General features: G+C 41.0%; 2 long non-coding RNA genes across 2 annotated transcripts in view; one reads left to right on the forward strand and one right to left on the reverse strand.

Annotated features, from left to right (window-relative positions):
* Positions 1–13,472, reverse strand: part of LOC105473668 (uncharacterized) — a 78,175-nt gene that overhangs the window by 63,945 nt on the left and 758 nt on the right. The gene's annotated exons all lie outside the window — the stretch shown is intronic.
* Positions 1–13,472, forward strand: part of LOC112425189 (uncharacterized) — a 33,637-nt gene that overhangs the window by 4,013 nt on the left and 16,152 nt on the right. The gene's annotated exons all lie outside the window — the stretch shown is intronic.

The following is a 13,472-nucleotide window of genomic DNA, read 5'->3' on the forward strand; positions in this document are numbered from 1 at the left end:
TGCTTCCTGATAACATCCAAAATCCAGAGCAATCTCTCCCTTCCCTGAATCCTCCCCAGTATCACCTAACCCAAGCCCAAATCCCCCAAGAAGTCCTTGATCACATCCTCTTACTGAGCTGCCTCATGGCTACCCATGCTATCTGTGTGTTATCCCTCATTGCAACAAGTCCATAAACCCAACATCGTCTGACTTCAGTTCTGTAGCGGGAGGACATTGGCAAAGTGGACTGGAAGGCAGGCCCAACTTTTTTGCTATCTGTGAGGGAGAAATTCTAGTTGGGCCAACAGGTCAGCTAGAAAAGCCTGAACTGCTTTGCCAATGAAACAATAATACTGGATGCATCTGGGTGCACATTACCCAACTGGCACAAGACAGAGGCTGGTGGGGTTCCTGGTGGAGCTGCTTCCTTACAGGTGCATGGCAGGAAGGGGCCCAGCAGGGGCAGATGTGGCCTGCCTGGCTGGCCTCAGAGGTGCCTCTGCCCAAGCCACAGCTGCTCCACACTGCTAACCTATCCAAGTCAATCTCCTCAACACAGTGCAAAAGCCCCTCCCGCTTCCACTGTTTTCCCTGCCCCATTTCCTGTGCTTCTACATTCCCCCTCAGACTCTTCTCCCTGCCTGAGCTAATCTTGTTGATTCCCCCACCGCCTCCCTCCTCCACGCCACCCCACAGCTGCACCTCTGTCACAGGTCTGTGCATCTGCACCAGCGGGGGTCTGGCCTCTGGCCTCCTTCTGCTTTTAAAGCCCTGCTTAATGATTAACTCACATCTTCCCCAAAGGCTTCTTGGTTGAGCCCAGTTGGCTGCCCAAGCTGATAGCAGCTGCTCTCAACATTTACAAAGGGAGCTCCAGTGATGGTAGCTGACCGGAGTGATTTACGGGGTTTGGCTGTGGTGGGAGTGGGGTTCACATAATTCAGCTCCATACCTAAAGCCTCAACTTCCCCAGGGCAGAGGTTTTTTTTTCCCCCTGGGTTTTTGACCACTTCCTCCCCAGTACCCAGAAGCTGACTAGCCAGTGCTCAGCACTCCGGAGGCTCAGTGCCCTATGAGAAGGTCAGTCAAGAGACCGTCTCCTACAGGACTGGGGAATGATCCTGCTTCTCAGGTGATCAATGCCTGCAGCTGGCAGGAATTTTCAGGGATTCTAGAAGCACGTCCATTATCTTGATGGGCCCAAGTTGTTCCTAACTCTGAGCTTCATGGCTTTCTATCCACAAAACCTTGATCCTGGGATATTTTTACTTCTCAATCTAGACATCTGCCAACCTGTCTGACTACCACAGGGCCCAGCTCAGTTTAGTGAGGGGTAGAGTTAATCTCTGATGTCTTTCTCATCAACCTCCTCAGGTAAACACTGATGACTCTTTAGAGAGCAAGGTTAAAATTACATCCAAACAAATTTGTATTAAAGGGGGGTATTGGGATAAAGGATGCTCTGCTACCTTACAGAAAACCAGGTTAATCTAAATGCACAGATGTGGGGAAATGCACAAGATAGGATGTTAAGTGAAAAAAGCAAAGGTTACAAAATAATATACACATCATGAGCTCATATTTATACTCATATAAATATGAGTATTTAAATATGAGTATAAGTATATAAATATGAGTATTTTTATGTACAGAAAGAGTTAAAAGGATATTTACCAAACTGTTCCATAGCAGGAGTTATGAAAGGGCTTTCAATATCTAACCTTTCTAAATAATTTCAATTCTTTTACAAAGTTATATTTGTTATTTTACAATGATTCAAAAATAATTTTTTAAAACAGATTTGGGATAGCAGCTCTTTCATCCCATTTAATTATATTTTTTGAATCTACAAAAAATACATAATTTTGCTTCACCATTTAAAACATACTGCTTAAATGAGGCTTTATGTATACCTTCTCTGTTTAAATTTTTATCATTTCCAATTTATTCTTTACTTTTTAAATATCTCAAAGCACTTTGGATTTGCCACAAGCTTCGTATTGATGCTGTCCTGTGGAAATTCGAGAAGGGATCATTCTGAACCCCTCAGAAAAACAGCTCCTTGGGGAAATGGTTGAGCGGCAGTTTTTCATTGTATTCTTTCAACATACATTATTGAGTGCTACTGAGTACCAGGCTGCGTGCTTGATGCCAGGGCCTAAATAGTTGACACAAAAGGAATTGCAATTTAAAGGAAACACTGTAGGCTCTTCTGGTGCCCTGGAGCCACAGGCTTGCCCCAACAGTGTAGGGTAATGAGAACCCAGTACCTCTGCCTAATGGCCTCAGGGGCTTATGCCAGTTAGGGATTGGGTCAGATGCTAATAACAATTGCCAAAAATAACACAGGCTTAAGTAAGATAGTTTATGTTTCTTTCATTTAAACAAGCAAGTCTGGAGCTCAGCAGTCCAAGGTTGCTACAGCAAGTCACGGTCACCAGGGACCAGACTCCCTTTGCCTTTCTCAAGGTCACAAGTTGGTGCTAGAGCCTTAGCCATCTTGTCTTCATTTCAGGCAAGAACCAGAAAGAAGAGGAAATAGCTAGAAACACCAAGTAAACATATATACCCCTTTTAAGAAGCTTTTCTGGAAGTCTGACCCAATGATCTCTGCTTCCATCTTATGGGCCATAGCTGCCTGCCAGGGAGGCTGGAAAATAGAGACTTTAAGCCAGCCACACTGCCTCGCCATATAAAGTAAAAAAGTGGCTTTTAAATACTGGGTGGGCAACCAGCAGTTCCTGCCCCAGGGTGATAGGTGAAAAGGTGACTTTTCAAAGATGGAGGCCTCAGACCTGGAGGGTATTTAGATTTGGAAGTAAAATGGCTCAAGTAGTGACATAAAGAAAGGAGGAGAGAGAAATTATTCAACAAAGACTGATTTGGAGTCTAGGGTCTTCAGGTACTCCAGGTAACAAAGGGAAAGAAGGCCCCACTCTTGGCCTCAAAGTCCAGTGGGGGTGGACATCTCACCAAATACTAAGGAATTAAATAAGATAATACTTGTAAAGCCTTCAGATGTCACCTCTCTTTTGAAGTCTTCCTCAAAGTTAGTCATTTTTTTTTTTTTTTTTTTTTTTTGCTTAAGAATTCAATAGCATAGTTTTCATACCTAAATCCTAACAACTGGCTGGGGTTCCTTGTAATTTTGTATGACTGTCACCCCCATTTCCCTTTGCTACCTGGAGTACCTGCACACTCTAGACTCTCAATCAGTCTTTGTTGAATAAATTTCTCTCTCCTTGTTTCTTTATGTCACTTCCTGAACAATTTTACTCCCAAATCTAAATACCCTCCAGGTCTGAGGCCTTCATCTTTGAAAAGTCACTTTCAGGCTCAGGTCTTCTCAGGCCCGAGACAGAGTGAAAAGAGCACATAGGACTGGCCTCAAGTAATCTGCTTCGTGCCTTATCTGCTGTGTGGTACTACAGTAATTGCTTACCCTCTCTGAACTGCAGTTTTCTTCTCTGGGAAGTGGGGATACTATTAGTGACTGTGTGTGTGATGTGAGGATTGAATGAATGATTTCAGCATGTATCTGGCATGGAGCAGCACTGAGTAGACAGTAGCATCTTTGGTTTTCTTTTCTTGTTATAGCTTCCTTCCTACTCTAATAGAGCACGTCCAGGCAAGTCAGAAGTAGCTAGCAATCTTTTGAGCTCTTCCTATGTGCCAGTCTTCTTCTTCATTTAGTCCTAGTAGTAGGACCTGAGGTAGTAGTACCTGAGGTAGGTACTACTATAACCGTCCCCATTCTACAGATGAGGATACTGAGGCTCAGAGAATCACCCAGCTAGAGGACAGAGGCAGGGCCGTAGTCTTCTGGCCACAGAGGTCATGCTTCTAACTGCTACACCACACTGCTTTTCATGTTGCACTTGGCAACTGTTAGCCTCTGCTTGTCTACAATTGCTTCTTCCACTGTCCGGTCATTGACAATTTCCCTGGGTGCTCCAGAGCCCACAACACTCCAGGGATAAGCCAGGAGGATTCTGGGTCAGTGTGAGAGCTTAAAATCCCCCACAGAACCCTGGCAGCTACATACTCCCCAGAGAACGTTATAAAAAGTTCAGCTTCTGAGTATGAGAACAACTGTGACCTCAGACCAGTTGTCATCATAAGAGGCGCCCCTACCTTATGAGAATCTAGCCTCTGAAAAATTCAAAATTTATATACATATATATATATATAATCAATGTGTGTGGGGGGAGGATGATGTACATTACATAAAGATAATTCACTTTATAAAGTGAGCCAGACTTCCTTTATTTAGCCATCTTTCCTTGTGCACTTACAGTGATTTAATTTTTTAAACATTCCATTTATATGAAACTTTACAGGAACATGTCTATTAAGCTAAGTGAGATACACCCATATAATTTCACGAGCTTTATATTGCAAGGAAACTGCTACAAACCCTGTCTGAGACGACCCTTTCCCTTTATTTTTCTCTTCCAAATTTCCCCCTGAGGAAAACTTTTTGAATCCTGTTATAGGAAGAACATCATTGAAAATCATTCAATTATCACGAAAGAAAGAAGTTAATTTTAGCTGTGCTGGGAGCTTCCACCAACCATTCCCATCCTTTTTTAGCACTGGAAAAGTACAGTTTCTTTTCCTAGAATTTTCAAACGTGGAGAGATCTGGGAATCAGTAGTTAAGGATCTGGCCGCCAGCCAGGGGCAGAATGCTGATGACATCATGGAACTTAGAGGCCAGTAAAGGAAGCGACTGTTCAGAGAGTTGGCCTCCCAAGCAAGGTTGGCCTTGGCTGTTCTGGGCACACTCTCCCAGTGGGTGGATTAATGAGGTGCCTTCCTGACCAGGCTGCCAGTGATAGGGCAGAAAATTGCCAGCAAGGCGAGGGCAGAAGGCAGAGAGGGAGGAAGGAGAGAAGGGGTGAGAGTCTTTAAAACCTTGGAGAGAAGAGTGAAACCTATACTTTCATTACATCTTGTAGTAATTTAAAATCATACTTGAATGTGAAACAGAATCTATAGGATGCCAATGATTAGAAGCTCCTCAATCACCAGCCTGAACTGAAAAAGAACAAGGAACCCAAGCATTTAAAGCTTTTTAGGAGTGGTCTTCTAGAGGAAACCAGAGCCTGCTGTAAGTTTACATTTCAGGAAAACCTGGCCTGGTGAAGCCTGCCCTGACTCATGCTTATGAGCTGGAGCTGATGTTCATTGCTGGGAAAGGTCGATTTTCCTTCTAAAGCAATGAAACACAGAGCTGGGACCCAGGACTGCTCAGAAATGTCCCGCAAGCTCTTCTGCACAACCCTGTACCTACCTACATCTGTTTCTTTAACTTATTTTTTTTTTCTTTTAGAGATGGGTCTCCTTACGTTGTCTAGGCTGGATTCAGATTCCTGGACTCAAGCAATCCCATCTTCCTCATAGTAGGGACTACAGGTGTGCTGGCTTACCTACGTCTTTAAATAGGGCCTTACTAGGGTGAGGCCAGCAGGTGTATAGGGCACAAGATTTAAGGAGGTTCTCACTCTCTAGGCTGCGCAAGTGCGGGGTTGGCTCCTGAGAGTGGCTGCCTCCTTAAATTTGCGTGCTATGCACTTGCCTCTCCTCACTCTCCCTGCCCTGCCTTTCTAACTCCCCATTCAGTAACCCCCAAATTCTAAGTTAATCGGTTAGGGATGGGGTATGGACATTTTAAAATGCTCCTCAGACAATTCTAACGGGTAGTCAGGATGGGGAGCCACTGCTTTAAGTGAACAAGGGTTGGTGGTAAATTGAAAGAATCCAATTGAAAGCCAAGAATCAATCTTGACTTTATCTTTTTCTATTGTGTTAACTGGGGGAAACAATTCTTATCAAATTCATTTTGGTTCCGTCTGTTCAATAGAAGTCACAAAGGGTCCTGTACAGGGTTGCCAGATAAAAAACAGGACACCCAGTTGAACTGAATTTCAGATAAACAACAAATAACTTTTTAGACTTATCTGAAATTCAAATTTAACTGGGGATCCTGTATTCTTGTTTGCTAAATCTGGCGACCCTCGTTTCTCATGACAAGTCAGACATGTGGATTTAACTGCATAGGGCAGCATTTCCTAGTTTGTAGTACGGAACACATGCTAAAGTAGATGTAATGTATATTATACCAAGAAAAAAAATTTGAGTTTGGCAAACATTGGGTGAAACAAAGTTAACTGGGATTTTTGACTGCAAAACTTCTCAGAGTGTTTGATATGCAAATATGCAAATGTTCAGTGACCCCTCAAGTTGGAGACTTGTGGAGTTCCCAAACTTACATAATGGGGGGCATCTTACATAACTAATGTTCCAGTAAACTTACTGCCGAAAACACTACTGGGAGAGGAGGGGGTGCTATTGAAGGGTTTTAAACAGGCAAGTGACAAGATCAGACTAATGATTGAGGTAGATAATTCCACCTTCAGAAGTACCAACTTGAAAGGAACAAGCACAGAGCCCAGGCAGAAGGCTGTGTTATTTTAAGAGGGCTGCCATGACTAAGTGCCACAGACTGGAGCTTGAACAACAGAAATGGATTGTCTCACAATCCTGGAGTCTGGACTTCTGAGATCAACGTTTGTCACAAGGGGTGGTTTCATTCTGAGGACTCCTTCCTAGGTTTGCAGATGGCCGGTTCCTCCCTGTCTTCACATGGTCTTCCCTCTGTGTGCATCTGTGTCCTACTTTCTTCTTATAAGGACATTGCGGTGGCTCATGCCTGTAATCCTAGCACTTTGGGAGGCTGAGGCGGGCGGATCACGAGGTCAAGAGACTCAGACCATCCTGGCCAACATGGTGAAACCCCGTCTTCACTAAAAATACAAAAATTAGCTGGATGTGGTGGCACATGCCTGTAGTCTCAGCTACTCGGGAGGCTGAGGCAAGAGAATCCAGGAGGTGGAGGTTGCAGTGAGCCGAGATTGTGCCACTGCACTCCAGCCTGGCGACAGAGCGAGACTCTGTCTCAGCAATAACAAAAAAGGACATCAGTCATATCAGATTAGGGCCCAGTCATATGACCTCATTTTGCCTTAAAGGCCCTGTCTCCCAAAACAGTCATATTCTAAGGTGTGGAGAGGTTGTTGAGGGGATATAATTCAGCCCATAACTGAGAGCTATTATAATAAATCTACTGAAAGATGATGGAGGTGGTGAATTAAGGCAGTGGGGATGGGGAGAAAGATTGAATCCCAGAAATATTAAAGAACTAGTAATGAAAGGACAGGGGAATTGATTAGACATGGTGAATGAGCAAAAGTAAAGCATAGTTTTGAGCAAAGAGTAGCACTCAAATATTTTTGTTTCCATCTCTTTGCTGTTTCCCAAGTCTAGAATAGAATCATATAACACAAATTCATGCTCATAATGCAGTGTTTGATTGAATTCATTTCTGGGATAGATGCATGAACAACACAATTATTAAATATTTCCTGGCTGGGTGTGGTGACTCATGCCTCTAATCCCAGAACTTTGGAAGGCGGAGGTGGGAGGATCAGTCGAACCTAGGAGTTCGAGACCAGCCTGAGGAACATAGTGAGACCTGTCTCTATTAAAAATGCAAAAAATTAACTGGGTGTGGTGGCACACACCTGTAGTCCCAGCTACTTGGGAAACTGAGGTGGGAGGATCACCTGAGCCCAGGAGGTTGAGGCTGCAGTGAGCCATGATCATGCCATTGCACTCCACCCTGGGTGACCGAGTGAGACTGTGTCTCAAAAAAAAAAAAAAACAAACAAAAACACCACATTTCCTATTTGCCAATATGTCCACTAATTTTTATATTGGGATGATTGACTAATCTCTGCATCATCTCTCTTCACTCTTGGAAAGAGATGTTGAGCATCATGGGTTTGCTGATCTGTGCCAGATTAATGCTGCTCCATTAGTCTCCAAGGAGAAAAAAGGCTTGGTGAAGAGTCTCTGACTTGGAAGCAATGCCTTGAACAGACCTGGCTCCCTTGGGGGCTGTGGTTTTCAGGGCCTAGTCCCTGTCTTCAATCTAAGAATTAGCCAGAATGCAGCCAATAACTTTTAGAAGTGGAAATCTTAGGCAAGTTTTGATAGTATTAAATCACTGGGTGGTTTTGATAGTAAAAAATCACTGGGTGGTTTAGACAAATGGAAATGTAGCCATAGGACATTTTGAGCAGCAGCCTTCAGTTTTACATATTCTACAAAACAAAAAGAAACTTTTGTTATCACTAGAGTTAGGACCAAAGACCCACAGGTCAAAATACCCTCCAAGCACCAGTCTTTGGGCTCTCTTTCTGGCCTCCTTTGACCTGGCACCAAGAACGTCAACAGCTGGACCGCCATGGTATGAAGCGGGTATATTGGTAACACTCTAAAAATCTGCCAAAACTACCACAAGGACCTATCTTTGCTGAAGTGGCCAGAATTCTTGTTGATACAAGTGTTCTTTCAGTTAAAAGCCATAAATTCCTTCTGGTTTAACTAAGGACAAAAAAATTAGTTGGGAGAACTTGGTTCTTTTCCTTTTTGTCTCCTGAGGATTGATGCATTGCTCAGCCTTTTGGCCTCTCCAACAAGTAAGGAAGGATGCTGGCCAAAGTGCAACCATTGTCTGTCATCTTTGACTCTTTGGAGTCTGTAATCTTCCATGGTTTCTTCCTCTCGGCCTACACTTGAAGTCTATCTCCTTCCAAAGAATTTCCCTTAACCAGTTATCTCATAGCACTTAGTATTTTGCCTCATTGTAGAACTGGAGGCTTGCCCTGAACTCCCTGTTCAAATACTATCTCCTTGAAAGGCAGAAAGGAATTCCTCTGTGATCTCCCGTGGCTCCTAGTACATTCCTTGATAATGGCGGACAGCACTGAACTGGTCCTGAATCGGATGCAGCATCTCTGCTCCAGCTGGGCCTGGTCTTAAAAACTACCCCTGGTATACACAATGCTCAAAAATTACAAACGTGCTCTAGAGTTGACATCTTTTCTCCTTCAATCTAATTTAAATTTATCCCATAACAATTTAAGTCCATTTCATACATTGTTTGCAAAAATGTCCAAAAATCATTCTCTTCCTTGCATCCATGCCCCTTTGCAATGTGGTTTTCTAGCTTGTCTCATCAAAGATAATTCTCCACCCCTTGAATGTGGGCTAACCATGATATCAGCTTTGATCATACATCGAAGCAGGAGTGATGTTGTGCCATTCCAAAGCCTAGGCCATAAGAGGCCTTGTGATTTTTCTGTTATCTCTATCAGAAATCTGCCCACTACCTACCATGTAAACAAGCTTAAGCTAGCCTGCTAGATAGTAAAGGACCACACAACCAAGTCAACCCTGTAACCCCTGTGGCCTCAGCCAACAGCCAGTTAATCCTCAGAAGCAGTGGTCCTTAGCTGGACTGTAGTTGACAATGGATGCATGAAAGCGCCCAGGATACCAGAAGAATGTGCAGCTGATCCACCCCAAGTTGCTGATTTGCAGAATCATGAGCTAAATAAATAGCTGCTGTTTTAAGCCACTAGTTATAGGGTTGTTTGTTCTGCAGCAATAGTTAACTAACACACCATCCGAAATGTTCAGATACTTGAAGAATGTAAGAAACTTCTAGTCAATTCACAGGCTTCTCAAATTTATGCTTTGGTGCTCTAAACTCACGGCAATAAGAGAGAAAATAGGAAAAAAAATAGTATGGATAAACACCTCTACAAACCAGAAATCTCCCGTGTTCCAAGATAAAAACAGGAAGGAATCAGTGGGAGTTTAGTCTCTGTAAAGGGAATGAAAGAGTTCCACCTGAGGCAGAGTATGAACGCCAATTACCACTTGAAGCCAAAGGTTGTGGGAATGGATGACATCCCCACTTTGCCAGCTCATGAAAAGAAGGCTTAAAAATCATTGTCAAGTATTACCACTCCAACCAGGCATTCTCCCCGACCTGACTGCTAAAACCGAAAATCAGTTCTCCGCCCTCATTTTACTAAGCAGAATTTGATAGTTGATCCTCTCAGATTTTCTTCTTTTCTGCATGGGGATACATAATGCTTTCCTGGTTTCCCTGCTACCTCACAAACCCCTTTTCTCAGTTTCCTTTTTAATGCTTTTTCCTTTTCATTACAAACTCTTAATGTTGGAGGACACATGGATCCAGTTCTCAGTTCTTTATCCATATGCACTCTTTTGGTGATCTTATCTATGCTCATGGTTTTAAATATTATCCAATTCCTACTTCCAATTTAAATCTTCAACTCAGACCTCTCTCCAAGCTCCAGGCCTCCTTTTTTTTTTTTTTTTTTTTAAAGAGGAAGATATGAAACACAAATAGGCTGAAATGAAATAATACTGTATAAATATGAAAATATACAATTTGAAATCTTTGAAATCAAAATTATAGTTATTTAGAAGTTCCATAGAACAAACTCTAGACTCATAGCAATTACACAGGGAATTAATGAATTGGAAAAGAGTACTGAGGAATTATCCTTACATAGCCAAAGACAGAGGGAGATTGAAAAATACGAAACAAGATAAGGAACATAATTTGAATAGCTACAATAAATGTTGAATGGGATTTCTGAAGAAGAAAATAAGGAAGAACAGTATTTGAAGAGACAAGTAGTAGAGACTTCCATGATTGAAAAGTGAGAGATGTCCTTGGGCTAAAGGAGCACTCTGGGGACTTAAGTTGAATAAATAAAGAAAACCCACACCTACCATACACACTGAAGTCAGATTGCAAGGCATCAACATGAAAGCGCTGAGAAATCTCCAGAGAGAATGACGTTGTTTATAAGGAAGTCATAATTGCACTGACAACAGATTTCTGATCACAAGTAACAGAGTTGGAAACTCTACTAAAAGAACTATTATAGGATGTTATTTATTAGGAAGAAAAGTGAGTCTAAGGCATGAACTATATATAAGAAATAATGATGCATGTAGAAAGTGGTAACATTTAACTTGCTAATTAACATTAAATTACTCAGATTAGTTTAATTAATTACTGACCATAAGGACATACATATCGACCACATGTTTAATAACTTTTTTTGTATTTAAAAGATGGTAAAATTAAAGCTCTGTACAGCAATAAGATTGGGGGAAAGGAGCATCACGTTCAATCTCTGAGGCATATGTGATATTAAACAGGACAGAAACTGAATAACTCTGGCCTTTGGTAGAAAAGTTTACGATTAAGTGTACATGTTTTAAAAATTAAGGGGAATTGGCCGGGTGCGGTGGCTCACGCCTGTAATCCCAGCACTCTGGGAGACTGAGGCAGGTGGCTCATCTGAGGTCAGGAGTTTGAGACCAGCCTGACCAACATGGAGAAACCCTGTTTCCACTTAAAAATACAAAAATTAGCCATGCATGGTAGTGGGCACCTGTAATCCCAGCTACTCAGGAGGCTGAGGCAGGAGAATCGCTTGAACTGGGAGGCGGAGGTTGCAGTAAGCCAAGATCGCGCCATTGCACTCCAGCCTGGGTGACAGAACAAGACACCATCTCATTAAAAAAAAAAGGTGGGGGGGAATCACTGAAATCAACAAATTTATATTTATTAAAATACTACATATGGAACTTTATTAATTCAGTGGAAGGCAGAAAAGGAGAAATTTACAAAGCAAGAAAAAATTATGGTAAGGAGAAAACCCAAAATAAGAAGGCATAAGTTCAAATAAAATAAATATAAGGAGATTATATTGATCTTCTAAAAATAGTATCGATTTGTTTTTTAAAAAAGTCCAGGTATATGTGCTTCTTATAAGACACACAATGAAAACAAAACCAAAGAGAAAATCTGAATGTAAAAAAATAAAAATAAAAAAGGGGTTTCATGCAAATAATAATAAAGAAGAATCTGGTATATCAATATTCATATCAGGCTAAATATAATTTAAGGCAAAAGCCTCTACATAATAATAGAAGCAACAATCCACCAAGACGTAATATTCATGAACTTGTCTGCAGCTAATAGCATAACTCTGAAAACCACAAAGTCAAAGCTGAGAGAATTAGGAGAAATCGCCAAACCTCCAATCGTAGTGTAGATTACTGAGATCAACTAAAATGAAAGTTTAGCAAGAACTTAAAAGGTTTAAACACAACAAATCTACCAGATATATATAAAAAAAAATTCCTTATACCCAACAGTAGATTCAAATACATTTTTACCTCTTACCTCCTATTAAAATCACAAAAGAAGTCTCCACAAGAGTGAAAGAACTGTCATAGAGACCATTGTTTTTTGACTACAGTGCAATGAAATTTGAAATCAACAATGAAAAGAAGTTAAAAATAATAATTACAACATGTTTGGAAACTAGTAAAAACAAAAATCCTTCTAAAACATGGATTAAAGAGGAATTCACAAAAGAAATGATAAAATATTTAGAAGTAAATGACAATGAGAGTTCCTCATATCACAACCTGCAAGATCTGGTCCAGAAAACAAAACAAAAAATGCTGTTAAGAGTATTTTTGAGGTAACTAACAAAATTTGAACAAGATCTGTAGATTAGATAATAGTATTATATTACATTTCCTGATTTTGGTAATTATATTTTATAGTAACAGAATGTCTTGTTCTTAGAAAATATACACAAAATATTTAGGGATAAATATTTTGAAACTTACTCTGAAATGGATCAGATGATGATGATGATGATGATGATGATGGTGATCATATCCAGAGAGAAGCAAAGTGAATGTGGTAAAAGTTATCCCAGAAATGGTGAATCTGGGTGAAGGGTATACAGGAGTTTTTCTTATACTATTTTTGTAATTTTTTCATAAGTTTGAAATTACTTCAAAATTAGAAGTTTAAAAACCTGTAAGGTGTAGTTAGTGCTAAAAGATTTTATTTTAAAATCTAAATAGTTCTGACCTTTAAAAGGATGCTGATTTACCAGTCATAATTTCCCTTCTGAAGGTTCTCTGTCTCACTGATTAGATAAAACAAAATCTGTAGTCTGAGAAAACGGGATGTTCTGCAAATTAGCACAGTTGACCATGATACCTGTTGTATACAAAACAGCGTCTTACAGTTGCCAGCACCATTCATTAGCAATTGCCTTGGGGATAAACATAGGCCAAGGACTAAACAGTGATGTCACACAATTGTTTTAAACAAATGAACCAAAAAGACAACTTGTGCCACATTCCAACTAGGTCACAAAAGCATATTTAAGGAGCTTCAGTCCTGGGATTTCTCTAAGCCTATTATAATACTCTGTTTTGACTTTTCTTTCCATGTGCCATAATTCAAAACAGAGACACTCAATCTCCTTTTAAATGTTTCCTGAGAAATCTGCCTCTTGACTTCATGAGAGTGCTAAAGTGACAACACATTACTGAGAGATTGTTTCCAGGCGCTCAGCATTATGTAGAAAGATTCTGTGATGGAGGATGAGAGCAGACATAGGGACAAACATTGTGGGATCACCAAAGAGGAAGAGAGAGGGTGGAGGGAGAAACAGAGAGATGAGAAAAGAGACAGAGTATCAACACGTGGTCTCGAGAAGA

This window comes from Macaca nemestrina, chromosome 7 (genome assembly GCF_043159975.1).
Source record: "Macaca nemestrina isolate mMacNem1 chromosome 7, mMacNem.hap1, whole genome shotgun sequence".
In the NCBI taxonomy this organism is placed as follows: Eukaryota; Metazoa; Chordata; class Mammalia; order Primates; family Cercopithecidae; genus Macaca; species Macaca nemestrina.